Source organism: Oryctolagus cuniculus, chromosome 1, assembly GCF_051225735.1.
Source record: "Oryctolagus cuniculus isolate XC-2025 breed Fujian yellow rabbit chromosome 1, ASM5122573v1, whole genome shotgun sequence".
Lineage (NCBI taxonomy): Eukaryota > Metazoa > Chordata > Mammalia > Lagomorpha > Leporidae > Oryctolagus > Oryctolagus cuniculus.
The window spans coordinates 78,139,385-78,147,500 of record NC_142867.1 but is presented as its reverse complement, the minus strand read 5'-3'; the positions used below and the strand labels follow the sequence as shown (position 1 = coordinate 78,147,500).

General features: G+C 41.9%; 1 long non-coding RNA gene across 1 annotated transcript in view; it reads left to right on the top strand.

The window, feature by feature from the left end:
• The window catches only part of LOC103349764 (uncharacterized), a 15,081-nt gene extending 7,829 nt beyond the window's left edge, over window positions 1–7,252 (top strand). Inside the window, exon 3 of the long non-coding RNA XR_016233472.1 lies at window positions 7,118–7,252. This is a non-coding gene — a long non-coding RNA (uncharacterized LOC103349764). The remainder of the gene's footprint in view (window positions 1–7,117) is intronic.
• Window positions 7,253–8,116: the final 864 nt, after the last annotated feature.

Below are 8,116 nucleotides of genomic sequence, written 5' to 3'. Positions count from 1 at the left end.
AAGAAAACAAGAGCAAAGCTGTCCCCAGCCATGGTTAGCTTCTATTACATTTCTTTGGCAGTCTTAGGCTATGATTGCTCCTATTTTTGTTTTATGAATGTGACAGCCTCTCAAATACCTCCTAGTAAACTCTTTCAAATTCTCCCTGAGTTATCTCTGCTTTCTCTGGTCAGTTTGTTCTTGCTCCTTCTTGGTCCTGATGTCTGATGCTCCTCTGATGTCTGGTTGTCTGTTCATATTTTTATGATTTAGGAATCTGGCACAGCTCCCTCTGCAGCCTCATAGGGTTATTTCTCCCACCAGGTCTCTCCCTTAAAGGAGAGGGTGGCTGTGGTCCACACATACGTGGAAAGGGCCCTTAATTAGAGATGCACCTGGAGGGAGCATTGGCATGGAGTGGACTGCCCTCCTCTCTCCCACCTCCTCCATTCATCACCAGAATAAGGAAGGGTCTACTTGATGTGAGCCTTTCTCCTGGCAAAGATAATATAGAGACATTTTTACTTCTTCTGAGTCCATTTTGGAAGTTTCTATTAATCTCTCTCAGCCCTCCACCTGTAGCACCCTCTCACCCCAGTAGCAAGTGCATATTGCTTGAAAGGATATTCTTCTGGGATTTAAAGCCAGGGTCTACAGCAGCTGTGGCGGGGCTGCGGGTCAGGGACGTGACTGGCTTTGGTGTTTTGGATGCAAGTCTGTAATTAATCATCCTGACACTTTTCTCCCAGTCCCTTCCTGACTTTCAGTCATCTTGACTCTGATTTGGGAGTTTTCTTTGAATCTCCTTCTGTTGTTCCTTTTGACCTAATCTATTGTCTGTCAGATTCTCTAAAACAGTAGTTCTTCAGGTGTAGTGCTCAAACAAGCAGAATTAGGGACCCCTCTGAAGTTATATGAAGTGCAGATTGTTCAATCAGAATACTGATGACCATTTTGTTGTGTCAGGATATTTGGCGGTTATAAGTAAAGCTGATGGAGCATTCTTGTTTAGGTGTTTCTATGGATATATCTTTTCAATTCTGTTGGATAAACCTAGAAGTAGAATTACAGGACAAATTCAATCTAATCCAATCCCCCCAATTCTTAATGATAGCGATCCACTGATACTACAGTGTTATGGTTATATTCATTTTTATGGGTTTACCAGATACAATGCATTTTCTAAAATATTGCATTTGAGTCACCCTAAACATCTTTCATTGTTTATCTGAAGTCCAAATTTAACTGTGTCCTGTATTTGTATTTTTTTATTGTTGCTAAATCTGTCAGCCCTATTTTTTTTTATTATCATAGATGTAAACTAACAGCTTTGCAGGGTGGGAGAAGAAAGGTTGACTTGCATGATCATCCCACTATTTTGATCCAAGGAAGAAGCTTATTGAAAGCTTGACAAGCTGCCTTGGTTAGCATCATCATTGAGTGATGAGTCTGCTCATTGTCCTGAAAAGGCCAGTGGAAAATTCACTATCAGACAGTCTTCCTTCTGCTTCCAGAACTGGCATTGGGCCACAGCAGCCCTCAGTCTGAGGCATTTGGCCACAGCTGTCACAGCTTGAGATGTTTGTACCTCATATCTTGGTTTGAGTCGCCTCCTCAGCTTCCAATCCAGCTTCCTGTTAATGCGCATCTGGGAAGCAGCAGGTGATGTCTGAGTGTTTGGGTCTCTGTCACCTATCTTAGAGAACTGAATGGAGTTTTGGAACCCTGGCTTCAGCGTGGCCCAACCCTGGTTATTACAGGCATTTGGGGAGTGACCAGTAAAAGGAAGATCTTTGTTTCTTTTCTCTCCCTCTCTCTCTCTATTTGTCTTTTGTGCATGTCTCTGCCTTTCTAATACAATGAAAATAAATAAATAAAAATGAAAAATATAAAGAGCCCCTTCCTAACACTAGATCAACCTTAGGACTATAAAACCTCATTTTAAGATAGCTAACAGCAGAATTCAAGGTAAGAAATTAATTTAGGGGGCCAGCGCCATGGTGCAGTAGGTTAATTCTCGGGCTGCGGCAGTGGCATCCCATGCGGACGCTGGCTGCTCCTCTTCCAGTTCAGCTCTCGGCTGTGGCCTAGGAAAACAGTGGGAGATGGCCCAAGTCCTTGGGCCCCTGCACCCACGTGAGAGACTGGAAAGAAGCTCCTGGCTCCTGGCTTTGGATCAGCACAGCTCTGGTCGTTGCAGCCACTTGGGGATTGAACCAACGGAAGGAAGACCTTTCTCTCTGTCTCTCCCTCTCACTGTCCATAACTCTACCTCTCAAATAAATAAATAAAATCTTTAAAAAAATTAAAAAAAAGAAATTAATTTCGGTAAGTTATTCTGTTGTCAATATTTAGTGTTTAATTTGTGTTTTGAACATTTTTAATAATCAAAAATATTGTTCAACCTTCAGATTTATCTTTTAATTCAAGATTAAATTATTTATAAATATACTAGGGAATTTATACTTTTTTTAGTTCTTGGGAATAAAATTCCTCACATAACATGTAAGGCTATTGCTTGTTTTTATATATTACATTTTTCATATAAACCTCCAGGAACTCATTAAGCACAAAAATAGAACTTCCTCCAAAAGATGTAATGGGCAGGAAAAAATTTTGATGTAACTATTAGACCCTTGGGCTAGAAAAATAAGCATCGAGGCATTTTATTAGCTTTCTAGTTACCCTACCGTAAGCTTTTACTGGATAAGCCAACTCAGCATAGTTAGTTCTCCCTTAGCAGTCATGGACGTTAAGAGACTGTTATACTTTCTGCCTATGAGTATTTTAGACTTCCGCTTCTTTATCCTGTAATTTTTAAAATATGGGCTCCTGTTGCCCCAGTGTTTTGGTACAATCTGTTGTGGTGAGTTGGTGGAAGGACACCACCCTGGTTTTGAGGCTTCTGGCAGAACATTATTCTGGTGGGGCTGTGGTTGCTATTGAGTTACTGCTAAGAAATCATGTCCAAAGCTTATCCCCAGTTTGGGTTTTGCCTATGCATTAAATACTGTTAGTGGTTTTATTCCTTTCATTGTTTCCATTTAAATAAAATGAAAACTCTTGTGAAACAGGATTTCCGGAGCTGGTGGGAAAAGATCTAGGTGCAATAAAGTTCAGGCTGCTCTGCCTAGAATGGACTCACTTCTGCTTTATGTAGCCTTTCTCTGTAGGCAGGAGGAATTATACTTCTAAATGGTTTTCCATATCTGGTAGAAACGTTAATGAAGATGATAATAATCAGCATTTACCAAATGCCTGGCTAAGTACTAATCTAAGCTCTTAACATGTATTTCTTGCTTGATCAGATTCATGGTGACAACCAGTATGATTTATAAAACCCACCTATAAACTAGGTGCTTTATGCAATCTTCACAACTTTTTGAGAGGGGTGTTTAGTGAGTAGGAAATCAAGGCAATGACAAGTGAAGAAGCATGTCTGAGATTATACAGGTGGTAAATCACAGAATTTGGATTTAAATCCAGATTCCCACTTTCATGTATCACAGTTGAACAAATTTTTAAAACTTAAAATAATCCTGGTTACTTATTTTCACTTTGGCAAGAATTTCTGTGAGAAGTAAAAATATTGTCTCCATCTTAAAGGTAAGGAAAATGAGACACTAAGAGAATAAATGACTTGTCTAACCTCTCACATAACAACAAAGTTGGCCTGGAGCCTTTCATTCCCAGCCATTAATGCAATGCCTTTTCTGCTATTCATGGGCCCTATGACCTGGTTAAGGCATGTTAAGAGCACAAAGAGATTTTTTGGTTTGTTTGCTTGTTTTTTTTTTTTTTTAGATTTATTTATTAATTTGAAAAGCAGAGTTACAGAGAGGCAGATGCAGAGAGAGGGAGAGAGAGGTCTTCCATCCACTGGTTCATTCCCCAGATGGCCACAACGGCCAGAGCTGCACCATTCTGAAGCCAGGAGCCAGGAGCCAGGAGCTTCTTCCCCAGTCTCCCATGCGGGTACAGGGGCCCAAGGACTTGGATCATCTTCCATTGCTTTCCCAGGCAATAGTAGAGAGCTGGATCAGAAGAGGAGCAGCCAGGACTCGAACCGGCATCCATATGGGATTCTGGGCACTGTAGGCAGTGGCTTTACCTGCTATGCCACAGCGCAGGCCCAAAGAGCACAGTTTTATTTATTTTTTCTTTTTTAAAACTTTAATAAATATAAATTTCAAAAATACAACTTTTGGATTATAGCAGCTTTTCTCCCTATAACCACCCTCCCACCCACAAACCATCCCATCTCCTACTCCCTCTCCCATTCCATTCTTCATTAAGATTCATTTTTAATTATCTTTATATACAGAAGATCAACTTGGTATATACTAAGAAAGATTTCAACAGTTCGCACTCACATAGATACACAAAGTATTAAGTACTGTTTGAGTAGTAGTTTTACCATTAATTTGCATAGTATAACACATTAAGAACAGAGATCTTACATGGGGAGCAAGTGTACAGTGACTCCCATTGTTGATTTAACAGTTGACGTCAGTAATCACCCGAGGCTCCGGTCATGAGCTGCCAAGGCTATGGAAGCCTCTTGAGTTCACAAACTCCGACCTTATTTAGACAAGGCCATAATCAAAGTACAAGTTCTCTCCTCCCTTCAGAGAAAGATACCTCCTTCTTTGATGGTCCATTCTTTCCATTGGGATCTCACGCACAGAGATCTTTCATTTAGGTTGGTTTTTGTTTTGTTTTGTTTTGTTTTGCCACAGTGTCTTGGCTTTCCATGCCTGAAGTGCTCTCATGGGCTTTTTAGCCAGATCCGGATGCCTTAAGGGCTGATTCTGAGGCCAGAGGAGCACAGAGTTTCAAATCCTTCCACTCAAAGTAAATCTTAAGAGGATCACATCCTTGAATTCTTAGTTCTCACACAAGGTATACCTAGTTTAATCACGGTGAGGAAAAAGCAGTTGTTAAATTTCCAAGAACCCAGAGAGCCTCACTGAGTGCCAGCTAACACCCAGCAGCAGACATCCTCAGAGATAGACAATCCAGGTCTCAACAGTTTTACATTCCAAACCACATTTCCCAATCAAAATGCTCCTCCACGGCAAGTTCCAAAGTAAGCTCCAGGCCACAGGTTCCAGGGGAAGACATCACCCACAACCCACAGGAAATCTGGCCGGTTGTTTCTGCTCCTTGCCTCTACCAAACTGCTTTTGAAGGCGAAGTCAGATGGGCTTCTCTGGGCAACACTTGACCTTCTCCTGCTCACCTTTACAGGGCTCTCCTTAACCTGCATCTCCAAGCCACTAGTTTCCTGCAGAAATATTTATTCTTGCCAGGAAGATACATTGATTCAAATGATCAGATAAACATGCTAATAATTTTTCTTGGCAGATCAACCCAGTGTCACTTCAGGTCTCTACCAAGTTTCTTCCAATTACTTGACAGTCCTATCCACTTACAATCAGATTTCTTAAAACCCAGATGCAGGTTGAGCCCAGATTCTAATTTGAAATCTCTGTTGGCTCACACTTGGGATATGTTCTGTCTTCTATCTCCAGCTGGCCCACTCTCATGCCCTTTCCTCTGGAACGAAGACTTCCCCACATTCATCTCCACATTCCTCACACTTAGACTAGTGGGATTTATAGCTTGCTAAGTCACCCTTGCCCCATGGAGCAATGAAAGGGAATTGGGTTCAGGGCCTGCTGCTGGGCAATGAATAGTCCAGGCTCCAGCTTTTGACCTTTTCCCCCAATGTTTCCTTTCTTGTCCCTCAATCCTTATTTTACCCTGCCTAGTCTTGTTTTCTAGAAGTCTCTGTTTAAGTTTCTCAGCATCCAGGACGTGATCATTCCCTGGCTAAGGATTGGCAAAAAGACCTAAATGAAGATTGTGGAATTAGATTATTTCTCTGCTTCAAGCTACTCCCTAGAAATCCATAAGTGTTTTTTTTTTTTTTTTTAAAGATGCAGTCAGTCTTTAAGACCACCAAGGTGGCATTAGGTAAGTCATGGCCTATAACATAAAATCGGTTAAACTTCTACTCCATTGCACTAAAGGTAGTGCAGTTGCACATCAGAGTTTGTGTGATTTCTAAGAGTTACAGAAAGAACTTAAGACTTCATTGGACCCAGTGCTCTGGCATAATAGGCTAAGCCTCCGCCTGAGGCGCCAGTATACCATAGGGGTGCCAGTTCGAGTCCTGGTGGTTCTTCTTCAGATCCAGTTCCCTGCCAAAGTACCTGGGAAAGCAGTGGATGATGGCCCAAGGGCTTGGGCCCCTGCACCCAAGTCAAAGATCCAGAAGAAGCTCCTAGCTCCTGCCTTCAGATTGGCCCAGCTCTGGCCATTGTGGCCATTTGGGGAGTGAACCAGTGGATGGAAGACCTTTTTCTCTGTCTCTCCCTCTTTCTGTCTGTAACTCTGCCGCTCAAATAAATAAAATCTTAGGGAGAGAGAGAGAGAGAGAAGACTTCATCAAGTCAGTGTTCCCACAGCCTTTTTCCATTTTACTGAAAATAGACACCTGGACTCATTTACTCTTTCATTTAAGGAACATTTATTGAGCCCTTACCCTGGGCCAAGTATGAGTTCAGGGCTGATAGTACACCAGGTAAATATGAAATGACAAAACTCCTTCCTTCAAAGAGATGCAGAACTTGAGGAGCTGATTTCCAAGACTCAAGTTCCACTTCTATTTCTGGTGCTGAAGACTGGAATATCATCCTTCTCCTCCCATCTGAATCCCAACTCCCACAGTAGTGTGGGAAAAAGAGAGGCAGACTAAGTGCAAATTCCTCTCTCCTCCTATGGTCATTTCTTAATCTAGCCACCTCAATTTCCTCATCAATAAAACAGTAGGTGATATTTAATGTCTACTTTGCTGAGTCACTGAGATGATTAAAAATAATGTAGGTAAGGTGCCTGGCAAGTGTTCATTGATAAACAATGGTGGCCATTTTACTGAGAAATGGAGTGAGATACAGTAGTTGTCTAATAAACAGTAGCTATAATGTGGTAGTTCTTTGTCTTCATTCCAGACTCCAGAGGACTGATTTATCAGGGTGAAGGATAATGGAAGTGGAGAATTATCTTCCCCTGCTTCTTTGTCATCCTCTATCATGCAAGCCCTCTTTGTACAGCTTTTCTCTTCTCTCCAAAGGATGATGTCGTCTCCTCGGACTGGCCAAGTTTTACCTGCTGAAGTTTCCTGTGCAACCAAGGGGTGAGCAGTTGGCAATGTCCAGCCAGCCAGCTGCTGTGAAGTGATACTCCTGAAGGAAATCCTGGATGGGTCCTGCAAGGGAGTCACAAGCTGCAGTGAGGATTAACCCAGGCTGTTTATCAGCAGCCTCAGCTGCTCATCCACTCTCTGCTGGGCAGCTGAGCAAGGACTCCAGGACTGCCACTCCCCACTGTCCAGAATGACCAGAGGAACAGGGGGGATTCCCAATCAGTACATGCCCTCTTTCCCAGAAAAGGGATTAAGTGTTCCCTGACAAGGTTGACTCTTCCATCATTTTTTTCTTAGGAAGTGAGGTAGGTGAGAAAATAAACCTGAACATTCATTCCCATTCCCTTGAAAAAAATCCTTTCAAACTGCTGTTTCATTCGACCATCAAACGTAGTATCCAAGCAATCTACTGGCATCAAATGTGCCCATGTTCTTGGTAAAATGAGGATAATAATGCCAACTCAGAGGGTTAAGTGAACATGAAATCACATGTGAAAGCACTTACCAAATTGTCTGGCGTGTGGTAAGAACACAACACAAACTAGCTTTCCCTTTTTCCTGATTATTATGTACAGTGATTTTTGCATAGTGTGAAGAAAACAAGTTCATAAGTCTCTATAAGAATTACATTGCAGGTGGTCAAAACCTGACTGCACTAAAGTAGGAAGAAAAGAAAAATCCCTGCATTTATTGGTTCATGGATCTAATAGGCATGGCTTAATCTACAGGTCCAAATGAAATTTTCAGAGCCATCTTTCTCTTAATCTCTTGGTTGGCTTTGTTTGACTCTGATTATTTTCACTTGACCTTGATTCTCTCTTGCCACAGATAGGATCTCACCAAGTGGGAAGGAAGATGACCGTGGGAATCATGGTTCAAATGGGAAAGGCACACACTTTCTTCCAGTGTCCAGTATTAAATGTCATG